At 42.1% G+C, this 13,315-nt stretch overlaps 1 non-coding gene across 1 annotated transcript; it reads right to left on the reverse strand.

Moving 5' to 3' along the window:
* Positions 1-12,442: 12,442 nt before the first annotated feature.
* On the reverse strand, positions 12,443-12,548 carry LOC113000582 (small nucleolar RNA R71). Its single transcript, XR_003265915.1, has one exon. It is a non-coding gene; the product is annotated as a small nucleolar RNA R71 (small nucleolar RNA).
* Between the last annotated feature and the right edge of the window lie 767 nt (positions 12,549-13,315).

Below are 13,315 nucleotides of genomic sequence, written 5' to 3' on the forward strand. Positions count from 1 at the left end.
TGGAAAATCTCAAGTGGGTTTCTTGAGGACTGGACGTAGGCGCGGGAAGTGGCCGAACCAGTATAAATCAAGTTTGCATTCCTCTCTTCCTTTAAACTTCTTTTATTGCTATTTATCTTTTGCTTTAAAGAAGTTTATTTTGATTTGTCTTTTGAGTAATTCATGTTAAGGGTTCATTGTTAATCCAAAAAGAAAGAGTGATAGTTCAATTGGGGAATAGTCTTTGCATCTTAATTCAACCCCCCTTTTTCTTAAGGTAACTGAGGCCATTTGTCCAACATCCTATTCTTGATAACTCGCTTCTCTAAGAAGACAAACTTTCTGGAATGATAAAATGAAGTCACATGAACGTCTATATTTTTACTTGAAAACACAGTCAATCAAATGCCTTTTTATTTTTTTTTATTTTGAAACTTATTTTTTTATTTTGAAACTTATTTGTTTTGAACTTTACTCATTGTTTTACGGCACCCCCACCAACGTGCAAGACGAGTAATCTCTGATTGAACAGTCTTGGAAGTCAACACTCAGGAGCGCAGGTCGCTTGAGCAAATAGACCAATGGCTTGCACCCACATTCCGGTGAAAGTTGAATAAGCAAACATGCATTTGTGAGAGGATGAGGGACAAGGATGTCCATTTTATCCATATCATTTAGCATTGTAACTGTGGTTTATAATAATGGCATAAACTTGAAAATCCTGATGAGTCATAACAACAGCTTCTAGAATTGCCGCATGTATGGTGTTGCTTGTCAATGTTATGATTCAACAAGCGATTCTCCTCAAATTTCAGCCAGCCCGTATCAATTAGACTTCACACTTTATGCTTCAGGGTCATACAATGCTCAATGGAATGCCCCAGGGCTCCTCCACGATAAGCACACATTGCGTTCGAGTCGTATCCTCAGAAAAATGGAGGTTGAGGAACCTTGGTTGGGGTTATGGCTACCATTGAATTATTGAGTGGATATGGGATCAAGTTTAGCATATGACAACGGAATTTGGGGTGCACCCTACAGGCTTTTTGCTGCAAAATTCCTTTTTGTTGGTGTTTTTTTGGTTTGTGCTAAAGGTGGTCTTCATCATTGGAAGTGCTGTAGACAGGCTTTGTGGTTGATTTAGGGATGGCCTTTGTGGATAACTGGGTGGTGGGTAAGGAGGAGGTTTGTTATTGACTGAGTAATGACATTGTTGGGTTTGGTGGGAAACTTGGCCGTATAGGAATGGCAGTCACAGCATGGGTTTCTCCCTCTTTCTCACCCTCTTCATTTGCCCCAGTTTTCTCAGTCGTCCTAGTAGGATGATCAAATTTGCCTCTTTTCGGACCCACATCGATCCTTTCACTGGCGAAGACCAAATCCGCAAAGCTTTGAGGGTGCGTAGCCCACCATCTTTTCATAGTAGAGTATCGATAATGTGTCTACCATCACGATCATCGTCTCCCTTTCCATCATTGGGGGTACCACCTGGGCCGCCAGATCCCTCCACCTTTTGGGCGTGTTCTTTGAAAGATCCGTCCCCCTTTTTGCAAATGTTCTGTAGTTGCATCCTATCCGGAACCATATCAAAATTGTACTGATACTTCCTAACAAAGGCAACCATTAGGTCCTTCCAAGAATGGACTCGGGAAGATTCCAAGTTAGTGTACCAGGTAACAGCTACCCCAGTAAGACTTTCTTGGAAGGAATGTATTAGCAATTCCTCATCTTTTGCGTATTCCCCCATCTTCTGACAATACATCTTTAGATGGTTCTTGGGACAAGTAGTCCCCTTGTACTTGTCAAGGTCCAGCACCTTGAACTTGGGAGGGGTGATGATATTGGGTTCTAGGAACAACTCTTTTAGGCTAGCAAAGGCATAATCTTCACCTCCTTCAATGGCCCTGAGCCTTTCCTCTAGATGATCCAACTTTCCCATTTCTGCCATAGCATGAGGGTTTTTACTTGTCGTGGAATGCAAGAGGTGTAGTTGTGGGTGATACTGAGGGCCTTCCAAAGGGTTTTGTAGGGGTATACCACCAACTGCTTGCCCTTCCGTGGCATATCCGAGGCAAGGCTCGAAGTCGGCTAGATTGTGGTGGGGAATTTCATGTGTCCCCCCCACGGTTTAAGAGACATGTGCATGATCAGTTTGGGGTTGTTGGCTCTCAATGGGTATAGGAGTGGAGTTATTGACATTCTTATTGGGAGTGTACGCCACTTTGGGTGGCGTATAGTTGAGAGGCAAGCCATATGGCGAGAAGGCGTGCTCGTTTTGAATTTGTACATTATGGGGGCTGCCCGTACTTCCCAAATCTTTGCCTACCATATCTGAGGTTGGATGATTCATTTGGTTGATGCCGGATGGGGACATCAGGTTCACCTTAGCAACAACGCTGGTAGCGGCAATTGCAACCGCATTGGCTTCCATTATCTTCTTCACGCTCATCATGGCCTCCATCATTGTGGCCATTTTCTCTTTAATGGCCTCCATGTCGGCCTTCATCTTCTCTTGTATCTCCTCTACTTCACCCATTACTCTAGCTCTAGCACAAGTTCGGTGAGGACGCCGTAAAGCATGTTTTTTTTTCTTTTGATAACAATGATTAAGTTCATTTTATTTTATTTTATTTTATTTTTCAAGGAAAGAATGCAATGAGCAATGCAACCAATGAAAAGCATGGATGTATGCGAATGATGTACAGTTGAAGATTGCGAATTTTTACGCAGGATATGGGGTTGAATCAATTTAGATTTTCAACATGGTCCATGACATCTTTGTCAAGGTGAAACTGGAAGTAACAAGGACATCAACAATCCTAAATATGTTTGGCAGTAGACGAAGCAGTGATGTGACTCGATTCATCTTTTGCCCCAATTTTGCAAGACGGTTACTTCCATATTTCAACTTGACTTGATGAACCTTTTTATAAAAGCATGAGCTTCGTTCAACCCTATAATCCAAGGAATGGCAATTCTGATCGCCAATACTTCAACAACATCTCATAGGGATGAATGACTCGGGCATACTTTAAGCTATGCATGGAAAATGTAATTATGAAATTGAGATGCCCGAAGAAACACCATTTCCTAGTTAACCATGCATTAGGTACCATGTTCAATTATTTTGTTTTGTTGTTGTGTGTTTTTTTTTTTTAGAAATGGGTTTATGATCCCAACATGGTTGGCTCATGGTACCTAACACATGCAACTAAGAATGTAGTGTGAAGTTTCACGCTTCCCCTTTTTTGTTTTTGTAGAGGAAAACACAAGGATGAGCAAACATGAAAACAAATGGTATGCAATTTTGCAGATCAAAAAGTTTGTTGAACGCATATGCATGATGATGCCATGACTCATGCAAAATGTGAGGCTGGAATATGATAACGGACAAATGCAGGAACGATATGTTCATTATGATGTTATGAAGAGATGCTTATGCGATGCATGATATGAATGCATTTTACGGACACGAGAGCCCGGAAAATTATCTCTTCTTACTTGTGCATTTGGGGGCACAGTGCCCCATGTGTACAATTAAGAAGGTGATATGGACCTTCCGGCTTCCCGTGACAAAGGACGAGACCAACATACAATGCATGCTAGAGATAAAATGTGGGAATGACTTGATTCGCACTTATTTTTGGAGTAAAAACGTGGGATAAACTCATTTTTTTCAAAAAGTTATAACTAGTCAAGATCTGAGCGACAATACAAACTTCCTAGCGGTTTCTAATCATATGGTCCATTAAGTCTATCATATGCTGAAAATAGCTGAGAAGTCCGTGGATCTCCTCGGGGGCGGAGTAGGTGTCCGCCACTGCTTTGGCCTTGGCTAGCAATGGGGGAAGTTCTTGACTCCTATTCAAAGTAAGAGCAAATCGGTCCGTCCACATTGTTGCCTCTTGGTGCAATGAATCAATTACCCTTTCCCTTGCTTCCCTTTCTGCTGATATCTTGGCGTACTCATCCTCTAGCCTTTGCTCGTGAGTCGCTGCTAGATTTAGCTTCTCTTTGCACTTATCGATGATGGCCCACATATTCCCTTCAGTCTCGCTTAACTGTTGGGACAAATTTCTTTTCGACCTAAGGCAAACCTTTAGCTCGTCCTTCAAGATCATGCCTTTGACCCGTGATGATTCCTTTCACCTCTTCGGAGCTTGAGCTCACTATTGCTGCCCTATAAAGCCCCTCAAAACTTTGCTTTGGTCGTGTTCTTCCTTTCGGGCCTTCTTGGTTTCTCGTTCCAAAGCTTCAGCTGTGGCCATATTGACGTCCCTTAGTTCATCATACTCTTTTCAGACTTTGATGGCTATGGACTTGAACTTTTCTTCGACTACCCGGGCTCTTTCAAGCTCTGCCTTTAGGGCTTGTACCTCATCACTTTCTTCCGAAGCTTTAACCTCATCGTCTCTCACAGTCTTTAGATTTGGGAGCCAATCCAATCCTTGTGTTCGGACTCTCAGCCACTTATGATAGCCGCCGATGATCCCATTACTGCTTCCCCTAAGCTCTCTGTCCTTTCTTCATGCCGCATCCCATGCCTTGCGAACTCCTTGGAGTACCCTCGCGTTTGTGGTCACTGAAACCCCATGCGATGAAAGGCGTGATGCTTTCGTCTGATGGCACTTCTCTCATGGGGTAGCCAAGCTGTCTTATGGCGAGGACGGGATTATAATTAATACAACCCCTTGTTACCATCAAGAGAACATTTGGACATCCTTCGCATGAAGATAGAATCCTGATTCTTCCTTCCTTCTAGCGAGGGAACCAATTAACAGACGCCCCTCCATGCTAGCCAAGAGTTGGTCCCAATTCGCCTTTCCTTTTTCGACGCATGAGCGGTGACCTTGTAGCGGATAGACGGGCCTACCTTCTTGGAGAAAAGGGTGTGAAACTAGCCACACATAGAGAGCCAGTGCACAACAAAAAATTCTTGCGTCGCTCTTTTCACATCCCCGGTCGAACGTGTCGTACATGGTCGAAATGGCGACGACCGGGCTTTCCTTGCCATGATGAAAGGCGAGGAAAGCGTCAATCACTGCTAGGTCCACTAACCCTTCCATATTCGGAAAGAGGACAACTCCAAAGATCAAAAGCGCCAAGATGTCAATAAAAGAAAGCCCATTCGCCTTGATTTTCCAAAGCCTTTGCCCTTTCCTCCAAACACTTCCTTGATACTCCGACTACCCCATTCCTATTTTGCTTTACCTGGTTCAACTCTTGTGCTGAGATTTTCACTACCTTGGCAACTCTTGTCGTGGAGGGATAGAACCCAGAGAAAAGATATGGCTTCCTTCCTCCCCGTGGGCATCCCAGGATTTCTTTAAACTCTTTCACAGTCGGCACTAGCTGGAAGTCCTCGAATGTGAAGCACCTTAGGGGCTGGTCATAATACTGGGAAAGGGATGCAATCGGTTCCATGGAGACTTCTACCCTAGCTAGGTCCCAAATCTTACCATAGGCTTTGCGGAAGGCTTGCTGTTGAAGTTGACCCATTAATTGCCCCAACTCTCGTAAACTAGTGACCTCTAAGCTCTTGATTTTGACTTGATAGAACCTCTTTTTAAGCGAAGGCTTTTGACTTGATCCCATGTTTTACTAAAGTGAAATAAAATCTAGTCCGAATCAAAACTCCGACATCTATCATGGGTGGAATGGATGAATGCATGAAAAAATGCATATGACACAGATGCAATTTACGAATACAGGAGCCCGAGAAATTGTTTCCTTCTTGGATACAACGTTTGGGCAGCATGGCACCCAACGTATGTTTTTTAAGAAGGCGACACGGACCCTCCGTCGGTTTGCTAAAGTGAGGGGATCAAAGACGAAACCCACGCATGATGCATATGCGAAAGGCACAACACGGGGATGTACATAGTACGACAATATTCACAAACAAATATAAGCAAAAGGGTATATGATACTTATGCATGGCAGTGTGAAAAATGGCACGCAGCGTGTTTGCTCCGTGCCCCTATTTAAGGGACCTATAAGGGAGAGAGCTAACTAGGCTTTTAGTGATAACCCCCAAGGTAGTCATATCTCTCTTGATGGTTTCTAGAGGTATCATCCCCTTCGAAGAACATACTGCAGCAGTAGGGACTACTAGCAACAATATGTTTTCAAAGAGAAAAACTCTAGATGAGGGTTCACTGTAATCAAGCAAGTCGGAGACCTAGCATGATCACGGATTCACCTCCACTCCTTATGTTCCCACGAACCCGGGTATAGGGCCCTTTTTCAACTCACTGTGTGTGCAAATAGTGTTAGTGTTTGTGTGCATCAAATGAATAAATATTTACCTCATGCATACAAAAAAAATTCACTAAAAGCATCAAAGAGTTATATATACAAGAACATAATAAGGGGAAGCCAACAAAGGAGTAAGTGATGGCAAAATTTGCACAAGATTAAATGGCCTAACTCTCTAAAAACAGTCCCCAGTGGAGTCGCCAACTGTCGCAACCTACCCTTCGGCGGGAGGGCGACGCGTGACTCGCGGGATGCGTGTTCCACGAAAGGAATACGCGCGGAGTCGCCACCAACGTTTATTTGAGGAAAACGTCGAAAAAACCGGAAAAGACGCGATCTACGAACTTTTAAGTGAAAGGTTCGGGAGTTGTATTTACGCGCGGGGAAGGTATTAGCACCCCACACGTCCGTCACAAGGGACGGCAGCCTTTAATCGAATGTGCAAACATGACTTTGATTTTTACGTTCCCTTTTATGTCCTTATATCCTTTATACCCTTTTTATATTTTTTCTCTTTTTGTGGTCGACAAGGGTGTTTCCCTTTGCTCCTACGTATTCCTCAATTGGGATGAGAAAATCAGACCTACGTAGTTCTTTCTTATGCGTGAATCAAGTGATTCTTTTTACTTGAAAGGTGATCATTTTAAGGCGTTGGACCTTAAAAATGACCCATTTTACTTAATAAGAAATTGAAGTGATAAACTTTCAAAAACCTATTTTTGTGGACGAGCTTGACTAAGCGAGTTGATTTTAGCCTTAGTTTCACCTTAGTTATTAGTCAATTCGATTAAGAATGAGAAATCCCAAAGAAAAAACGTCCGATTGATTTTTCGCTTTACTTTACTAAAAAATATTTTTTTGATTATTATATTATTATTTTACCTCTTTTTTTGATTTCCAACGTGGTTACGGCACGATCGAACGATCGGAATTCATTTTAACCAAAATTAACGGATGATACAATTCAAATTATCGGTGGAAATTTATTTTATTTTTAGATTAAGCGAGAAATGACTTAAATAAATGGCTTAAGCACGTCAAAAGGGAAGAAAAGAAAACTGAAAGTAAACGAAATTAAAGTGAAAGTACACAAAACAAGAAATGAATTGAAAGTCTCGGATTCGAAAACTTACCCGTTGAAGAACGAAGAACGAACGAAGAACGGATGAAGAACGGTGAAGAACGACGAAGAACGATGAAGAATTTCCACATAATCGCTTATGGAAGCGTTACAGAAGCACTTCGACTCGATTTTTCTTCACGAAAACGTGTTTTTTGCCCAAAATAGCCGAAATGCATAGCCAAAGGGGTCTTGAACATTTTGAAACAGCTCCCCCCTCCCCTATTTATAGAAAAAAAAAGGAGGTGCTTGCCGCCCAAAGACTTAATGAAGAAGATTTCTAAGCGCACCTGAATTACTAAGTTCACCCCCCTTTTCGTATTTTACGGAAAAGTTACGGAAGCCTTATGGAACTGTTTTCGAATTTGATTTTCATCTTTTTTCTCTTCCCTTTCACCAATGTTAAGTGGAATATGCTTACCCAAGGTTTTCGGAAATTTTACGGAAGTATTACGGAAGCCGCGGAAGCCCCGAAAACCATTTTTCAAAAACGTGGAGGAGCTTGCCGCCCAGTTGCTTCCTCCTTAAGCAACCCAACTTCCAAAATGTTCTGGAAGGGCCTAGATTTGAATTGCTATTTACACCCCTATCTTGATAAGTTCACCCCCTTACCTTTTTTGGTGATTCTTTTTTCGTAAAGTTACGGAAACTTACGAATCTCGTAACGATACTTGTTTTCTTTCCGTAATGTTACGGAACCTTGCAGATTACATAATCATCCCCTTTTTGACTTACGGAATGTTACGGAGTCTCACTTAATTATGCAACGATGCTTCCATTTGATTTTCGGTGTGTCACGGAAACTTACGGATTGTGCATCAATATTTTTTGGTTTTCCGGCATGTCCTGGAATTTCACAAATTGCATAATGATGGGTGCCAAGCACCTCACAAGGACCAAAGAAAGGTCGCATGTCATCAAGCAAAGGTCCCCGAACGAAATTAGGGTATGACACGCGCTTACCGCGCTAAGCAAGTTCATCCTTTGAGGATGAAGACTCATCCTCTTGCTGAACTACTTGTGGATAAGCGAGGCTGAATCACTAAGCCCAGGTAACATAACCAACTTTTTTTTGTGATAGTCGCGTGCTAAGCCAAGCGTTCCTGAGCCAAGAGCAATTGGTTGCAGCATCCGCTAAGCTAAGCGAGCTTCACTCGCTAAGCTCCCAACACTTAGTGAAATTTTTGAAGAGTTGGTGCCGCTAAGCGCAGCCTTCAAGGAGCTTAGCGCAAATCCTTGCAGCACATGTTCAGCTTAGCAGGTGCTTTTCCGCTAAGCCAATTCTGCAGAATCTAAAAATTTTGCAACTTCCGCTAAGCGGCTCTACATGTCGCTAAGCGGTAGTGTTTTCTTTTTGTAAAGCCCGCTAAGCGAATTATGTCTCGCTAAGCGGCCAGTGTCTTTTCCAGTTTTTAAAATTTGAATAACTGTGTCCTAATTAATTGCTTGGTTTCTCTGTCTACAGATGGCTTCTAGAAAGAGAAAGAGCATTGGTACAAGGCCGACATCTCAGTATGACACAAGGAGATTTTCTTCATTAGATGCTTGGACCAAATACACTGACAATGTTCTAGGAAGAAACATTTTGCCTGAAAGGAAAGTAGAGCTTTATCACACTGAGCTAGATGACTTTAAGGCTGAGTTGGAGAGGCGTAATTTCCATAAACGCCTCATCAATTTAGCCGATAGGAGCATAGACCTGACTTTGGTGAAAGAGTTCTATGCAAATTTATACAGTTCTGAGGACCGTCCACCAAAGCAGTCCAAAGTCAGAGGTCATTTGGTGAAGATTGTTACTGATAGTCTCAATGCATTCCTGGAGACACCTGTGGTATTAGCTGAGGGAGAGACTCTTCCCGCATACTCCAGATACTGCAGGTTGCCTATAGATTTCAGAGAGATAGAGGCTGCTTTATGCATACCTGGCCGAGGGTTCATCTTGAACTCTGAGGGCCATCATGGGAGGATTCTCAGGAAGGATTTGACTACACTAGCTCAAGTGTGGAGTGTCCTCTCATACTCCAACTTGGCCCCCACATCACATACCTCTGATCTGACAGTGGACAGAGCTAGGCTGATCTTTGGCCTAGTCTCTCACTTGGATATGAACATATGAGCGCTGATTTTTGGCTAGATAACTTTTGTAGCCCAGTCTAACACCTCTAGACTTGGGTTCCCTACTCTAATCACCGCATTATCTAGAGCCAGAGGGGTTTTATCTGATAGCCTTACCATCAAGCGCCTGAGCCTGGTCATTAACTTGGCTTACATTAGGAAGAACTGTTGGAACCCCGAGGATCTAACAGTCTCTATCCGAGGGGCCAGGAGGGCGAGGGCAAAGCCAGCCGAGCTTCCTTCTACTTCTATAGCTCCTACTCCAACAGCTCCTTCTGTCCCAGCTCAGACAAATTCTCAGCGCTTTGAAGCCATGCTCTAAAGCATTCATTAGGGACATATTATTTTACTACAGAGTTTACAGACGATGGCACCTTGATGTGCCATCATTTTCTTCTATTTTCTAAACCCTTTTTGCACCATTTTAATTATTGATTGGTCTTAATTGTCAATTAATTAGGAAGTTTAATTATTTGGGCTCATTTAGCTAATTTGATGTTTTTAATCTAATTTCAGGAATTAATGAAACATTGGGCTTAATCCGGATTTTGGTTGTGGACTTGAAGAGGGCAAATAAAGCAGCGCTTACCTTAGTTAATTTCTAATTAGGAAATTTCACAATTTTATTTTATGTTGTTCAGTGTTTATTTCGTTTTGGGCCCGAGTATTGTAATAGGGCCCAGTGACTTTGAGTGACTCTTTTTAAATAGCTGCCTTGGGATTCGGTTTTCACGTTTTTCTGTGCCCTTGTTACAATTTTCGTTCTTAATGCAAATTTCCGTTTTCTGCTTCTAATTACGAGTTCATTCTTGCTTCTTCTTCTACTTTCATTTACGTTTCTGTTCATTTACGTTTCTGTTCATTTACGTTTCTGTTCATTTACGTTCTTGTTCATTTACGTTTCTGCTTCATGTTTCATTTGCGTTTTCTGTTTGAATCCATGGAAGGCTAGATTTTCTGGTGTTGTTTCCTTTTGAGGACGAAGTCCAACTCTCTTTGAGGTTTCGTTTGTAATGTGGTTTCCTGGCAGTTTTCCCTTCACCAGTTATCCCAATTTCGTGAATATTAATCAGTGCACGCTTCGTGTTCGATTAATTGCCTCTGAGCCTAACTTGCGTTCATGCTTAATGGACGAAGGGCTAACTGGTGTATGTGGTGCCTAATCACGTATTGAAAACCCTAAGTTGATTTTCGCTTAGTAAATTGAAATAGGGTTGGATTAAGTGGTTGACTGTTAGGGACGAATTCTCCATAACCCAGGATAAGAGAGTAGCTTCTGAATCAGAGGAAACAACCCGTTTTTAATATTAGTAGTTTTGTATTCCATTTTAATTGTCTGCTCTTTAATTACCAAACAACCAACCCCCCCCCCCCCCATCGTTATTGTTACTGCAAGTATATTATGAACATTTGGCTTGTCACTGCTCGTTGGGAAACGACCTAGGATCACTTCCTAGTCACTGCATTTTCATGTTTATTTGATTCGGGTACGGCCTCAACCAAATTTGGCGCCGTTGCCGGGGAGCAATGTCCAAAGGTTCATAATAGCTAGCTAGTGTTGTGTGTTTAATCCTTTCGTGTTTTATGTTTAATTGTTAGTATTGTGTTAGTATGTGTGTTAGTGTTGATTAGTGTCCTGGTATTTTGTTTAATGTGTGTTCTGTTTCAGTTTTACCATTAAGTGTTTCCCCTGTTTCAGTCTTGGGTGTTTTGCTGTGAAGATTGTGCTTGAAAACAGAGTAGTAGTAGAAATCAGCTTGCGGAAAAACAGAGTAGTAGTAGAAATCAATTAGAGACAGATTTTAGCGACCACCCATGCTGAATTAATTGGGATTTTTTGTTTTAGTAGCTAGGGTTGTTATTTTTGGCTGAATTTTTTTGTGGTAACTTCTTTTAATCCATATTTTGTGGGAAAAATAGCTAGAGCCTTTAGTTTGGTCAGATTTGAAAGTTCCAAAAAACTAGCAAATTTTGTGTTTGTCAAAACTTCAAACGGCCATAACTTTTCCTCCGGCTATCAGAATCGCAATTATTATATATGCATTTGGGGTAGAAAAAAATTTCCTACGCCGTGGCAGCCTGTTGTAGGCCGGATGAGGTCTCCATCGTCCAAAAAAAGCGATTCTGTCAAAAGTTTTTTATTTTTCAAGTTTTATTCACTTATTTTTCTTAACCTACCAATTTTAGCTTTCATAGTTAGACTTTGAATTTTTGTCTGAAATTTTTTGTGCTATCTTCTCATCATTTTATAAGGTTGTTCACAAAATTTCAAGTCATTTGGATATCATTTGAGGGTAGCTGTAGTTCAAACCTACACCTTTATTTACATGACAAGGCAACTAGTTGTGTGCATGCTGAATGTAGTGTATGACTAGAGGCAATCCATCTGACTTATAACCCTTTGATCCTGAGATAGATAGGACATTTCATAGATTAGTTAGGCATCATTTTATACCTTTTGATCATTCTGAGCATTCCATAACTTGTGAATCTGTGCATTCTGTTATTGGTGATTTTGAACATCCTGATCTTGAGCATTATAATTTTGAGCATTCTGATTCTGAGCATTCTGATTTTGCACATTCTGAGAACATGGAACAACCTCCACCTCGTGAGAGGACTCTAAGGGAAATGGCTGCACCTGATTTCACCTATGAAAGCTTGTGCATCCAATACCCTGATGAGGATGTCCCATATGTTCTTAAGACTGGACTGATTCATTTGCTTCCATAGTTTCATGGCCTTGCAGGTGAAGACCCGCACAAACATTTGAAAGAATTTCACATTGTCTGCTCCACCATGAAACCCCTAGATGTCCAAGAGGATCACATATTTCTGAAGGCTTTTCCTCATTCATTAGAGGGAGTGGCAAAGGACTGGCTGTATTACCTTGCTCCAAGGTCCATCACGAGCTGGGATGACCTTAAGAGAGTATTCTTAGAAAAAATTTTCCCTGCTTCCAGGACCACAGCCATCAGGAAGGATATCTCAGGTATTAGACAACTCAGTGGAGAGAGCCTGTATGAGTACTGGGAGAGATTTAAGAAACTATGTGCCAGTTGCCCCACCATCAGATTTCAGAACAGCTTCTTCTCCAATATTTTTATGAAGGACTCAGTAATATCGAGAGAAGTATGATAGATGCTGCCAGTGGTGGAGCCCTTGGAGACATGACTCCTGCTGAAGCCAGAAATTTAATTGAGAAGATGGCCTCCAACTCCCAGCAGTTAAGCGCCAGAAATGATGCCATAGTCATTAGAGGAGTGCATGAGGTAGCTACAAACCCATCTGCATGATCTGAAACTAAGAAGCTTGAAGGCAAACTGGATGCGTTGGTCAACTTGGTAACCCAGCTGGCCTTGAATCAGAAATCTGTACCTGTCGCAAGAGTTTGTGGTTTGTGCTCCTCTGCTGACCACCATACAGACCTTTGCCCTCCCATGCAGCAACCTGGAGCAATTGAGCAGCCTGAAGCTTATGCTGCAAATATTTACAATAGACCTCCTTAACCTCAGCAGCAAAATCAACCACAGCAGAGCAATTATGACCTTTCCAGCAACAGATACAACCTTGGATGGAGGAATCACCCTAACCTTAGATGGTCCAGCCCTCAGCAACAATAACAGCAGCCTGCTCCTTCCTTCCAAAATGCTGCTGGCCCAAGCAGACCATACATTCCTCCACCAATCCAACAACAGCAACAACCCCAGAAACAACCAACAGTTGAGGCCCCTCCACAACCTTCCCTCGAAGAACTTGTGAGGCAAATGACTATGCAGAACATGCAGTTTCAGCAAGAGACCAGAGCCTCCATTCAGAGCTTAACCAATCAGATGGGACAAT

This window comes from Glycine max, chromosome 19, assembly GCF_000004515.6.
Source record: "Glycine max cultivar Williams 82 chromosome 19, Glycine_max_v4.0, whole genome shotgun sequence".
In the NCBI taxonomy this organism is placed as follows: domain Eukaryota; kingdom Viridiplantae; phylum Streptophyta; class Magnoliopsida; order Fabales; family Fabaceae; genus Glycine; species Glycine max.